The sequence below is a fragment of the Trachypithecus francoisi genome, unplaced genomic scaffold (genome assembly GCF_009764315.1).
Source record: "Trachypithecus francoisi isolate TF-2019V2 unplaced genomic scaffold, Tfra_2.0 Lachesis_group11, whole genome shotgun sequence".
Lineage (NCBI taxonomy): Eukaryota > Metazoa > Chordata > Mammalia > Primates > Cercopithecidae > Trachypithecus > Trachypithecus francoisi.
In genome coordinates this window covers 63,690,832-63,705,793 of record NW_022681456.1, presented here as the reverse complement: position 1 = coordinate 63,705,793, position 14,962 = coordinate 63,690,832, and the positions used below count along the sequence as shown (strand labels likewise).

At 37.2% G+C, this 14,962-nt stretch overlaps 1 protein-coding gene across 4 annotated transcripts in view; it reads left to right on the top strand.

Moving 5' to 3' along the window:
• CNOT2 (CCR4-NOT transcription complex subunit 2) overlaps positions 1-14,962 on the top strand; it is a 108,187-nt gene that overhangs the window by 46,847 nt on the left and 46,378 nt on the right. Inside the window, exon 1 of one of the 4 annotated variants that reach the window (XM_033221276.1) lies at positions 7,634-7,740. The exons of the other annotated variants lie outside the window; for them this stretch is intronic. The gene's annotated coding sequence lies outside the window, so the exon portion shown is untranslated. Of the gene's footprint in view, positions 1-7,633; positions 7,741-14,962 lie in introns of those variants that run through there. 4 annotated transcript variants of the gene reach the window in all.

Sequence of the window (14,962 nt, the reverse complement as noted above, 5' to 3'; positions counted from 1 at the left end):
CCGCCCATCTCGGCCTCCCAAAGTGCTGGGATTACAGGCTTGAGCCACCGCGCCCGGCCTGAAATCTCATTTTCTAAGGGAAACATTTTCTGCTTAGACTTCTGTTATATTTTCTCATGGTTCATGGTAATTTTAGGGGTGGTGGTAATGTTATTTCTGCTTTTTATTATCATTCATAACTGAATAGGTTTGTTGACTCCTTTTCTTCCCATCTTTTCCTTTCTCTTCTTACTTCTTATCCCTTTCTTATCTCGTTTCCCTTCTTTTGTTTAATTCCCTCCCTTGCCCTGCTTTTTTTATTTTCTTGCTCACTTCTCTTCCTTTTTTCTTCCCTTCTTCATAATATTTTTCTTCTGCCTAAAGGATTAACAATTTTTTTCCTAAGGCATTTCTAGTGGTAATGAATTATTTTAGGTTTTGTTTGAAAAGTCTTTATTTCACCTTTATTTGTAAATATACTTTCACTGAGTCTGAAGTTCAAAATTGACAGGTTTTTTGCTTTTAGAATTTTTTAAATGGTGCTTCACTATCTTATTTCCCATGAAAAGTCTGCTGTCATTCTTATCTTTAGTCTTTTGTATATAATATACCTTTTTCTCTCTGGCTAATACTAAGATTTTTAAATTTGTCAGTTATTTTACACAGCTTTGTTAAGGTCTATGTCGGTGTAATTTTTTCATGAGTCTTGTGCATGGAATTTGTTGAGCATCTTGAATTTGTGTGTTTATACAAATTTAGGAATTTTTTTCATCCATTATTTATTTGAATATGTTACCCGTCTTACTGTCCTTTGAGGACTCCAATTACACATATATCAACTTGCCTGGAGTTGTCCCATAGCTTACTGATGCTTTGTTCATTTTTTTTTACTTTTTTTCTTACCATGTTTTAGTTAGGATAAAATATTACTATGTTTTTAAGTTTGCTAATCTTTTCTTCGGCATGCCAATTATTCTGCCTTCTTTTACATACAAAATGTAATTGTACCTCTTTGAATATCATTGTCTACTAATTCTATTACTCATGTTTACTAGTAGAAACTCTGTCTGTTTCTATCGAGTGTTGGTTTTTTTTTTCCCTCCTCATTACCTGTTCTCTTTTACTGTTGCTTTGTGTGGCTGGTGATTTTTGCTTGGATGCCAGTCTTTGGAAACTTTATCTTGTTGAGTGCTATATAATGTTTGTATTTGTGTTAATATTCCTTAGATTTCTTGTGGTTGCAGTTAAGTTACTTATAATGGAAACCATTTGATCTTTGAGACATCCTTTTCTTTTTTTTTTTTTTTTTTTTAGGTCTTGTTTAACAGAACCAGAGTAGTCTTTAGGGTTAATTTTCTTCCAACTACTTAAGCAATTCTTTTCTGAATTATGTAAATTACGTTTTTCTACTCTGGCTGGTAGGAAAATAAATGATTCCCAGCCCTGTCTGGGCCGTGGGGATTGTTTTCTCTGTTTCTTTCAGGTGGCTTTTTTTTTTTTTTTTTTTAAGTTTCTGATAGTTTCCTTACATGCATGTGCTAATCAGTACTTAGCTGAAGACTCAGAGGGACCCTCTGCATATTTTCAGAACTCTTTCTCTGTGCCACTTTCTCTCGTCTAGTGTCCCAGCCGATTCATTCTGGCTGCCTTTAATTACCCAGACTGTCTTCTCCACTTCCTCAGTTCACAAAGATTGCTGGGCTCCACCAGTCTGGAATCCCTCTCCCTCACTGCAGACTGAAAACTCTTCCGGTCTTATAAGCAAGGGTAGTTGTTGAGCCCTCATTGAGCCTTTCTCTTGTCTCAAGGATTGTTGTCCTGCACGGCCTAATATCCTTTGTCTAAAATTCATTGTTTAATATATTTTGTCCATTTTCAAGTTGTTTTAGGTGGGCTACTGCTACAACTAGTACTACCACTACTCTCTCTTGGTTGGAAGTGAAAATCTTAATGTTTCATTTTTTTAAAGTATTTTTTCTTATTAAAAATTTTTTTGTAGAGACAAGGTCTCACTATATCTTAAATTTTTTATAGAGACAAGGTCTCACTATGTCAGACTTGTCTTAAATTCCTGGTGTGAAGTGATCCTCCCACCTTAGCCTCTCAAGATGCTGGGATTACAGGTGTGAGCCACTGCACCCCTATTTCATTTTTAAAAACTGTATTTTGGTTGAGAAGATGAATGAAAACCATTCCTGATAAAGAGAATAAGCTTTTGTGTCAATATTCAGACAAGGCTTGGAAGCTTTCTGTTATATAAAATACTATATATAGTGTGCAATATACACAAATCTCGGGCCATTTCTCAGCACTTAAGGTCGTTTAGAAAGAAATATAAAACAGTACAGGTCAGTAAATGAATTCCAGTTCTTACGTAGAATTGTCACAGTCCTGATTCAATTTAACTTAAAAGTTGAACTGTTTGTCCTGAATTTCCTAATTCCCTTAAGAATCCAGGAGGCTCGTAGATACAGTGGTCATTCATTTTCTCAGCTATAAGGTAAAAATTTTACTAATTAGTGTTTCTTTAAAAAATCTGTGTTGTATAGCATAAAATAGTATATTATCTCTGTATTATTTTATCTGGATCAGTAAATTAAAGACAGTATAATAAATGTGCTAATTTTTATATGATTTTTGAAGATGTTTTCAAGGATTTTTGAAAATTTGAAGAAAACATCTTCAATTTTTGAAGATGTTTTCAAGGAAAAAGAAGACACCCTTATTAGGGCCAAAAATGCTAAGAGCACGTGAAATTTTACACCTATTCTTTTCTACCAAGGCACTTTTCTAAAGGCACTGTGATAAAGCTACAACAAATGTGCTTGGTGGAGTGAAGAGCCTTTAGTTTGAGCCACTAGTCTTCACCTTCTACCTGAATCACTTGGGTCCATTTATGTAAAGTCTTTGACACTGTGGGCATAGTTAACAGTGAAATCTTTAAAGATTTGGCTTGCTTTGTTAAAGCATTTCTGTTAAATAGAGAAGGAAAGTAGAAAATTACCATTAAAACACCACGGTAGGCCTGGCACGGTGGCTCATGCCTGTAATTCCAGCACTTTTGGGAGGCTGAGGCGGGCAGATCACAATGTCAGGAGATTGAGACTAGCTTGGCTAACACGGTGAAATCCCATCTCTACTAAAAATACAAAAAATTAGCTGGGCGAGGTGGTGGGCACCTGTAGTCCCAGCTACTCAGGAGGCTGAGGCAGGAGAATGGCGTGAACCTGGGAGGCGGAGTTTGCAGTGAGCCGAGATTGTGCCACTGCACTCCAGCCTGGGCGACGAGCAAGACTCCCTCTCAAAAAAACAAAAACAAAAAACCACGGAAGTTACTGCAAGCAATATTCATGGATGAATGCTATAATGAGTGGACAGAAATGTAAGGACAGACAGGTATTTGCATGTTCTCACAGTACTTCTCCAAAACATTTCTTATTTAAAAAGAGAAAACTAGTAGTTTACAGTGGAGAAAACTTCCAGATATACCACGTTAACCATGATCAAGGTTAACTTCACCTATAATAAGACATATTAACATCATATGCACTCATATATTGGAATATGTGCATCACATATGATACACTTGAGAAGACTACATCACCTCTGGTGATGTGGCTTTCAGAGTGCACAACTTCAATCTAATTATGAGAAAATATCTGACAAACCCAAATTGTGGGACATTCTGCAGTGTGTGTGATATAACATCAATATTGGAAAAGATGAGAGGAAAGACTGGAATAAGTCTCGGATTGGAGAAGACTAAGGAAATGTAAAACTAAATGTAAGGAGTGGGGGACAAAGTATTGTAATTTTAAATAGACAAGGAATTCCTTACTGAGATGACTTCATAGCTGAAGTAGGTGAATAGGAAGCCATCTGGATGTCTAGAGAAAGAGCATTCCTGGAGGATAACAAATGCAAGGGCTTAGAGACAGGAGTATGTCTGATGTGTTTGAGGAATAGGAAGGAGGCCAGTATGGCAGGAGCACATAAAGAGACGGGGAGAATGCTAACAGAGGAGACTAGAGGTAACAGAGTAAGGTCATGAAAGCCTTGGAGGCCTTGGTATTGCTGCAGGAGTCCATTGTAAATGTGTTTCACCTCTGTTCCCTTTGATTTCTGATGTTCTTTTATTCTGAGCATGAAGGGGATAAAGTATATGAGTATAAAATGTAATACCTAACATCTAGCACTGGGTGTAGTAGATGCTCACTCAATGATTATTGAATTAGTGTACATGGCGAGATGTTTAGAAACATTTTAAAGATCATGTCTTCCCTTGCTAAAGGAATACTTTTCATTTTTAATTACGTCCTATGAGGAATACTTTTCATTTTTAATTACGTCCTATAACATAAATTAGGATTCTGATACCTCTTTATATTTTTAAAATGTAAAAGTTAAAATAATTCGTCACCTTCAGTAATACCTATTTATGCTATTGAATAGATGTCTTAAGCTTCTATTTTTATTAGTTTTAGAGTCTATTTTTCTCTGAATAATAACTCACTTTTTATATTTTCAAAGATTCAGTATTTTTGTAAAAGTGAATCAATTTCATATCTTTTTCTTTTCCTTTCCCCCTTTTTTTTTTTTCGAGATGGAGTTTTGCTCTTATTGCCGAGGCTGGAGTGCAGTGGTGCGATCTTAACTCACTGCACCCTCTGCCTCCTGGGTTCAAGCGATTCTCCTGCCTCAGCCTCCCGAATAGTTGGGGTTACAGACATGCTGGCCACCATGCCTGGCTAATTTTGTATTTTTAGTAGAGACAGGGTTTCTCCTTGTTGGTCATGCTGGTCTCGAACTCCCGACCTCAGGTGATCTGCCCACCTCAGCCTCCCAAAGTGCTGGGGTTATAGGCATGAGCCACTGTGTCTGGCCTGGATTTCATATCTTATTTAAATCCTATATTCAGATTGTTTTGTTTTAAAATCTTAAAATTTTTTTCTTTGTTATCTCATTTGGTTAAAGTGCCAAGTTGTTTTTTTTTTAAATGGAGGGGTCCTTATTTGTTTTTATCAGCATGGAACAGTTAAGAAGTTCACTTTTTCCCAAGGAATGTACTTATATCAGAGTTATGTGTAGTTTTTACAAGTTCACTGGCCCACCTTTAGGAATTTTAAGTACATCCATATAGTGCAACTTTAATTCTGCTTGTTGAAGGTGTTAATGTGTATGAGAGCCTTAGATTTACAAGCAAGAGAGTGTACAAGGAGTGGATAGGCACAAAGTAGTTGAACACATTGCCTTACATGTTTTCATGATGGCCAGGTAAACTCTGTTTTTGCATTTTCTGGAAAAGTGTGTAAGGTTATAATGAGCACTGCTTTTTTTTTTTTTTTTTGTAAACTTAGTACTTTGAATTAGTCTGAAAGATGAACCTGGGTTTCAGGAATAATGAAGAGGTGAACAAGGAGTCATAATGTTGAAACTGGACATTCAGAACTTTACAGCATGATTTCCTTATTTTTCAAGAGTGGAAGAATCCCGTCATTTATCATGTTCTGGTTGGACTCCTTTCTTACTATTTGCTGGAGTTGAACTTAAGAGCTATGGTGTGAACCCTCCTGTAATATCTCAGGGGAGCTCCTAGTGTGGGGCTGGTACCATGGCTCACCCTCCAACCTTTCCTTCTTCACTTCAGCCTCCAGCTCTGAGCTTTCCAATCCCCAGAGTAGCAAATGTTGAAAGAAGTTGCACAGGTAAGTATGTGATGGGGAAAGCCGGGGGAAAAATGGTACTGTCATCAGTATTTTGAGGGTGGATGTTGGGCCATTTTATCAATGAGTCATTTTGTTAGTTTAGAAATACAATGTTTGTTATAAATTATTTTTCTCATAAAACTCATAAATTATTTTTTAAAATAGTGTAGAAGAAATAATTTTAATTCTTGTTAGATGTGACATAGGAAAAAACCTTAATAAACTATTAATATTATAATGCAAAGGAAGATTCTTAAATTTTTTTAAACTTTATATTCTCCACAGTTTATATAACAGGTCCAGAAAACCCATGTTCAAAAAAGAAGCTAAAAAAAAAGTTGGGCAAGGCGTAAGTCCATAGGCTATAATTTTGCCATATGTAACTTGGTCTCAGAAGGAGGCAAGTTTTGGTTTTCTTCCGCTAGCTTTAGATGTGCTATTTTTTCCCGAGGTATTAGGCAGGTAGCTATGTTTTTAATCTGTACAGAAATACAAACTTCAAACATCTTTTTCCTTGAAGTCTTGACAGGAGGACTGGAACATTTCTACCAATCTCTAGGTTTGAAGTTAACAAAAATAAGTATAGATACCTGGTACATAATTCAGCAAATATTTGTTGAACGAATGAATAAACTCGTCACATCCTGTGTCCTCTGTGTGTGTGTGTCTGTGAGAGAGAGAGAGAGAGAGACAGAGAGAGGTCAACACTCCTGGCATTTTCTCCTTCTCTGCCTTGCACTGGAAATCATGATCTAAACATTACAGATTTAATTTTGTAGGGATGTAGCTCTGGGTCTTCACTACTATACTTTTGAGCTTCTTAGAAAGCTTTCAAAACTTGTTTCTTTCGTTCTCTTACATCTATCCCATATAATTCATGTTCATGTGATTTATAGATTTTTGCACATACAAGACATTCACATTAAACCCAAGAAAAACAGACTCTTAAGATGGCCTGGCCGGGCGCGGTGGCTCACGCCTGTAATCCCAGCACTTTGGGAGGCCGAGACGGGCGGATCACGAGGTCAAGAGATCGAGACCATCCTGGCTAACACAGTGAAACCCCGTCTCTACTAAAAATACAAAAACTAGCCGGGCGAGGTGGCGGGCGCCTGTAGTCCCAGCTACTTGGGAGGCTGAGGCAGGAGAATGGCATAAACCCGGGAGGCGGAGCTTGCAGTGAGCTGAGATCCGGCCACTGCACTCCAGTCCGGGCGACAGAGCGAGACTCTGCCTCAAAAAAAAAAAAAAAAGATGGCCTATGGTTGCTAAATTTCTTGAGCGAAAGTATGTGAGGGTTAAAAGAGATTGGGGTACTAGTGTATTTGGTATTTCAGGTCTCAAAACAAGTCTTCAAAATACAGACTTCCCAGCAATTTGTCTCCCTTTTTTTCTTGAGTTTTTTTAGATAACTGGAAGCTCTATACAAACACATCTCCCTCAGCAAAGTACATCCAGTTTTTTTCTCAATATATATTCATATTCCCTTCCTTCCTCCCTCTTTTTCAGACCCATCTTTGCCTACCCTCTTTTAAGGATTTAAAATATTCTCATTAGAAGATTTTCCTTCTTTATACATAGAGGATTTGTTTTGTATTCTAAATGTAGAAATTTTCTACTGTTATATGTCATTCAATTTGTATTTTATAGTTTTACATCCTAATATTTAAAGATAAAGTACTACTTTAATTTCAGGCTCTATTGTGTGAGTTCTCAACTCTTTTTTTTTTTTCTGAGATGGAGTCTTGCTCTGTCACCCAGGCTGGAGTGCAGTGGCGCAATCTCCGCTTACTGCAAGCTCCACCACCTCCTGGATTAACGCCATTCTCCTGCCTCAGCCTCCCTAAAAGCTGGGACTACAGGCGCCTGCCACCACGCCCGGCTAATTTTTTTGTATTTTCAGTAGAGACGGGGTTTCACTGTGTTCGCCAGGATGGTCTCGATCTCCTGACCTCGTGATCCGCCCGCCTCGGCCTCCCAAAGTGCTGGGATTACAGGCGTGAGCCACCGCGCCTGGCCGAGTTCTCAACTTTTAACTTCTTATTGCTCATAAGAGGTACCAATTATATTTAGTTTTTTAGTTTGGTATATGTGTACTTTTTTCCTGTGGATTAGCACCTTTTGAATAATTAGAATTTTGGTTTTAGGATGATGCACTTTGCTTTTAAAGCTTATATATTGATTGTTCAAGTGTGACTCTATATAAAGCATATTGGTGCAGCACATTTTAAGATTCTAGAAAACCACAAAATCAGTTTATTCATGTTGAAGCATACAGAACTTATTCTCTCTAGATCAGAGTCAAACTTGTGGAGGCATTTGTAGCATTTTGGTAACACTCCCTAGAGAATTTGCAGACTTTGGGATTGCATATTAAGGGATAACATACATGGCTTTTCGGATTATTTTCTGAATAATCAGCTTCAGACACCAGAATCTAGTTTTCAGATTGGGAAAGAGTGATGTGTTTTTTCACCCTCCCCTCTCCCCACCAACACTCATACACACCCTCCCCATCTTTCAGATATAGGCCATCTTGTTTTATTGGATGAGCCCCCCAAAAATATACAGAAATAATGCTAAATATTTCTGTAAACCTTGGAAAGGACTCTGCCAGGATATTTATCTACTCTCCAAAATGATTGTTGTGGAAATGTTTGTATAGGTCCATAGTTTTCTACTAAAGCCTGTTTCCAACCAGTCATAGATTTTTGTGTGTGTATCTACATGTTAACTATCTTTGGTATTCATTAAGGCCTTTATTGCTTCTTTATGGTCATTCTGCATTGGCTAAAACTATGAAATGAGTTGCTCTTATTTGTTTCCATGCTATTGATTTGGTGATTTGTAATTCTAGACTTTAAAATTTATCTGAATCTTCGCTTTTCTTAGATCCATCCTAAGCAAATTCATGAACTTTTCATTATGCATATATCATATTAAAAATATGAAACCACAGTATTCTAGAACTAGGAGGACTTGAATTTGTTTCTCACGTGAAGAGAGAGGTTTTATTTGTTTTGTTTTAGTTAAGATTTCCAGGTATTAATGTCTTTGTTCTTTAAGAAGCTAGAATTTTTTTGTGCAGTGTAGGTGCCTTTCTGTTCTTTATTTAAGCACTCCCCTTTTTAAAATTCTTTTTCAAGAATTAAATAAAATTAGAATTATTTATAGTAGTTGTGAAGCAGGATAAGCAGTTTAAAATCCTATCGGGAAAAATACTACTAAAACAAAAATATCTTTCTTAACAAATATTTCCAGGTTGTAACAATATAATATTTGATATAGGAATATTCTTCTTCCATAGAATTTGGGCAGTCTGTGAGATTTTTACCTATCATGTTTTCCCTCTAAAGGGCAATTATAAAAACACCAGATTGTCTTCAGGTATTAGGACTCCTCATGATTGGTTTCAGATGTTAATGGGCTACACCTTGATAAAAGGCAGCTGAGTGTTAATGGCAGTTAGCTGTGATTTTCTATTAAGTTTCTGCCTATTTTATAGACAAGAAATTGTGCATATTTGTATATTAAGTGTTTGTTGATACTGAATATGGAATTCAGAGAGAAAGAAAGAAGGCAAATCCTAAATTACTCAGATCTCCATTAGGAAAACAGTGCCTGAAAAAGGAACACTTTTTCCCCGTTCTTAGGTACTGTACATCTTGCAGTTAGCACTCTTCATCTTGTATAATGCAAAACGAGTACAAACTCTGCAGCTGGGAGTTAAAATGTGGTACTCAGTATGAAGCAGTGAATGAGACAATTGATTTTACCATGTGACACCTGTATCAACATGTTAGCAGTAAAACTCCTCCCTACATTAGAGAATCTACAATAAAAAGTTGCTACTAGGGAATTGTTTTTGTTTTAACACAAGTTCTAGATGTGTCCTCTATATGTAATGCTATAATGTCTGCATTAGACCTTTTATAATGAAATTAAGAGTTTGGTTATAATTATCCTAATTCCTTGAAGGGTTAAATTGTGTTCACTATACTTAAGTACCTAAAAATGCTAGTTCTTTGGGAACATAGAAACTGGGTATATATAACTTTTAATAGTTATTTCTACTTATCTGAAGCCCTCCTTGGATTTTTATTTGAGACGTGGTCTCACTCTGTCACCCAGGCTGGAGTGCAGTGGCATCATCTTGGCTCACTGCAACCTCCACCTCCCAGGTTCAAGTGATTCTCCTGCCTCGGCCTCCAAGTAGCTGGGACTACAGGTGTGTACCACCACTCCCAGCTAATTTTTATATTTTTAGTAGAGATGGGATTTTGCCATGTTGGCCAGGCTGGTCTTGAATTCCTGACCTCAGGTGATCCATCCACCTCAACCTCCCAAAGTGTTGGGATTACAGGCATGAGCCACTGCTCCTGGCAGATAATAATTTTTAATTGGTATAATAGTATTTCTTTTAAGTTAAGTTCATTCTCAAATTAATGCAACTTTCTGTAAAACACATGTGATTAGTCTTGTAGAGACTGGCTTTTGTCTCACATGTCTATAGTCAGTCATAATCAGTCCATTCTTGTTCTCGTGCTAAAGTGATCTTTTTGACACACATAAATATTCGAATTGCGGTATACCCGACTTACCATTGTTCCCAGCATAAGGACCTCCCTCCTCCAACCAGCTTTTTATTTGCTCCTTACCTTTTTTCCCTTTACAAATTCAAGAACAAAACACACATTAAACTATTAATTGTGTATTTGAGAGTCAGTGTACTATCATGGTTAAAAAGGGGTACTCTAGCAAATTGGTCTGGGTTCAAAACCCATCTCCGCATTTATCAGATATATAACCATAGGAAGTTTACCTAACTTCTCTGGTCCTTAGCTACAAAGTAGGGATAGTTAAATTTTCTTACTTTATAGCATTATCTTGATAATTACATAAAAAAATAAAATTTAAAGCACTTAAAATATTGCCTGGTGCAATAATTTATTATTTTATAGTTGTAGTTATGATAAAGTGTTTTCAGTGACTGTATAAAACAAGAGTCCTAACTTAGTGTGAAAATTTCAAAGAATGGGAGAAAGGGCATTTTAAGTAGCCGTATCAGCATATGCAAAGACCGTGACATGGAAACTACCTTGTGTTCTGAGTAACTGAAGGTATGGCAAGGGTTTGGTGGTGTCAGGGGACTTAGGAGAGAAGTCAGAGGTTGCAAATGTCTTATAAGCCTTGTTGATTTGGGAGTGCTGTTAAGGAATTTTTATCAGCAAATCCATGAAGATAAGAAATTTTTACTTTAAAATATCACTTTGATATGGGAGAGTAGAATTGAGGGGAAGAAGAATAGATTAATAAAGACCTGTTTGGAGGCTATTGGAGTGGCTTGTTCTAGTGTATTAGTCTGTTCTCACGCTGCTAATATAGATGTACCCGAGACTGGGTAATTTATAAAGGAAAGAGTTTTAATTGACTCACATGGCTGGGGAGGTCTCACAATCGTGGCAGAAGGCAAATGAGAAGCAGTCACGTCTTACATGGCAGCAGGCAAGAGTGAACGTGTGCAGGGGAACCCTCCTGTATAAAACCATCAGATCTTAGGAGACTTATTCACTATCATGAGAACAGCACAGGAAAAACCTGCCTTCATGATTCAGTCACCTCCCACGGGGTTCCTCCTGCGACACATGGGGATTATTACAGTTCAAGGTGATATTTGGGTTCGGACACAGAGCCAAACCATATCAGCTAGGAAATGACAGTAGAGATGAAAAGATACTGATGATATAAATAATTTCAATAAATATGTAGGATTGGTTTGATCAACTTGAATTTTAATTGTTGAAGATCACAAAAGTTACCAACAGCATTTTTCAGAGTTAAAGTGACCTTTTTCAGAGATTACCATGAACAGTAACAACTGTGAATAGCGAAAATTAAGCTGAAACATAAGATTTGTGTTGGGTTCTAAGATAACTAGTGCTGCAAAGTCATGTTGAGGTGATGATCTCAGGGATTTTGAGCTGTATCCTCTATGTAGCTTCAGGCCTTGCCTCTTACTTCGTTGGTTCCCTAATTGCCATTCATCTTGCCTGTATCAGGGACCACTTTACAGTCTTCTCTAAAGTTCTTGGTTAGATTATCTGAAGTTTGTTGTTGTTTTTTTTTTTTTTTGGTAAATTTCTATGGTTATTCTGATTTACCACATTTGACTTTGAAATACTGTATTTAAATGTTGAGAATGTCATACCTTAGGAACTCATAGCTAGTCTAAACTAAATAATGGAGGAGGAATATACTGGGAAAATCCACCCAACTTAAGTGCCTCCATTACATCTTCCAGTTTAATTCTTTCTCTGTTACTTTTTGAGGCCAGTTCTTTCTGGGGATTCGGTTTGGTACAGAGGATTAGCTTTTTTATCTCTGTATTTTTTATTTTATTTTAAATGCGGAGTCTCGCAGTGTCGGCCAGGCTAGAGTACAGTGGCACAATGATCTTGGTTCACTGCAGCCTCCACCTCCACCTCCTGGGTTCAAGCAATTCTCCCACCTCAGCTTCCTGAGTAGCTGGGATTACAGGTGCACGCCACCACGCCTGGCTAATTTTTTTGTATTTTTAGTAGAGACAGGGTTTCACAATGTTGACCAGACTGGTCTTGAACTCCTGACCTCAAGTGAACTGCCTGCCTTGGCCTCCCAAAGTGCTGGGATTACAGGCACGAACCACCATTCCTGACCTCTATGTACTTTTTAGAACATGCTGCTTAGTTCTTATGAAATCAAAGGAAAGATTAAATGTCTTGATTAAACGTTTTAGATCTGTGTTCAAAAAACGTTTAAGGAATATTGATTTTGCTACATGCATATATTCTTTTTTGGTAAAATCTCAATTTGTCCTGCTTCTTGTTCTTAGAAAGTCTGGTGTGAGTGTCAAGTAAAAAGGTGGTCACTTAACAAAGTAGATACAAGCACTTGTTTGCTTGACTAAAGCTGACAAATTGTACACACCAAAGATTCTAATGCTGTGTATCTAATATATGATGAAGTCTGATTAAATTTTAAACTACAGCTGTATGTCAGTTAAGGATGGGAGTACATTCTGAGAAATGCGTCAGGCAATTTTGCGAATGTGGACCATACTTACACAAACCTGGGTGATATAACCTCTTGCTCCTAGGCTGTAAACCTGTACAGCATATTACTATACGCATTCTGTAGGCAGTTGTAACACATTGGTATTTGTGTATCTAAACATACCTAAACACAGAAAGGACACAGTGAAATTAAGATAGAAAACATTTTTTAAAAAAGGTTACACCTATATAGGGCACTTATCATAAATGGAGCTTGCAGAACTGAAAGTTGTTCTGGGTAATTCAGTAAGTGGTGTGTGAATGTGAAGGCTTAGGACATTACAGTATACTACTGTGGACATTGGCAACACTGACACTTAAGCTACACTAAATTTATTTAAAAATTTTCATTCCTGAATAATGAATTAACCTTAGATTACTGTAACTTTTTTATTTAATCTTTTGGACTCTTAACACTTGACTTAAACATGTACAGCTGTACAAAAATATTTTCTTCCCTTATATTCATACTTAGTTTTTTTCTATTTGAATTTTTTTGTTTTTTTACTTTTTAAATGTTTTTGTTTTGTTAAAAACTGATATACACACTTTTATATTTGCTTAGGTCTATCAAGACATCACTAGGCAATAGGAATTTTTCAGCTTGTTTATAATCTTGTGGAACCACCGTCATATATATGGTTCATCATTGACTGAAATGTCATGCAGCACATGACTGTCGTTTATTAAAATTTTTGTTTACCAAATTAACTTTTTAGCGTACATTATAACCAGTAATTTCAATGTATTTTGATATAATATTGACATATCCTCTTTGAAATGTATAGAAATTGATTTCTATGTACACTAACTTTTCTTCCAGGGAGAAGATAGGTATAGTTTCACCCTTTCATATCATCCATCCATCCATTCATACTAGTTCTGCCTCAGAGTATATCCTTTATCCAACTACTACTCACCACCCTATTTTTCTGCTTTCGTTTTATACCCTCTTTAGCCCATTCCTCATGGAGTAGCTAGGACCTTTAAAAAAAAAAAAAAAAGCCAAATTAAGTTACTCTTAAACTTCCCCTAAATCCTCTCTTGATTTCCCATCTGACAAAGAATAAAATCCAGAGTTTCTCAGGCTTGCAAGGTGCACTATATGGTCTAGCCCCAACCAGTCTCTCTTAGCATCAGTTCCTACCCTTCACCACCTAAGTTCATGCTGCTTGAGCCATACCAGTGAGGGGCTTATGGACCCTGTGAACTGACTGCTTTTCCTTCAAGCATTTGCCTGGTCAGTTACTTCTCTGCTTGTTTTCATCCCAGTCTTATGTTCCCTGATTATTTTAAAATACTTCTACCTTGTTCCATCATTCTATGTAGAATAAAGAATAGGCACTTTAAATAAATCTAGCTTTATGAATAATCTGTGTTGTCTTTTCCCTTGTGATTTTGCCGTGGATTAGAATTCTTTGTCTCATACCAGCACCCATCTCTGAATGGGGGCTTGCATTCGTGGGGGAGAAGTAAAACACCCTTACTTCTCCCTCCCTCCATCCGTCTGTCTGTCTGTCTCTCGTTTTGTTTTGTTTTTTAATTATTTGCCAAAGTCATGTAAAAATAATTAGTATTGTCACTGATGTGTAATTTCTGTGCCAAGGCACACAAAACGGAAATTAAGTTTAGCGTATTTTCTTTCTTTTTTATTTATTTATTTTTTTTGAGACGGAGTCTCGCTCTGTCACCCAGGCTGGAGTGCAGTGGCCGGATCTCAGCTCACTGCAAGCTCTGCCTCCCAGGTTTATGCCATTCTCCTGCCTCAGCCTCCCGAGTAGCTGGGACTACAGGCGCCCGCCACCTCGCCCGGCTAGTTTTGTGTATTTTTTAGTAGAGATGGGGTTTCACCATGTTAGCCAGGATGGTCTCGATCTCCTGACCTCATGATCCGCCCGTCTCGGCCTCCCAAAGTGCTGGGATTACAGGCTTGAGCCACCACGCCCGGCCAAGCGTATTTTCTTTCTTCTCCCTCTCTCTCTCTCTCTAACACACACGCGGGCACACACACATACACACACACACACACACACACACACACACACAGTGACTCTTGAGAAAATCTGGTATTGATGGAAAAGGAACATTTCTTCATTTTCTTTCATCTAGAACATATGTTTAATTTTGCCTTCAAACCTTTTTGCAAGGTATTAAGCATAAAAGTTTTAATTCTATACAATTAACTTC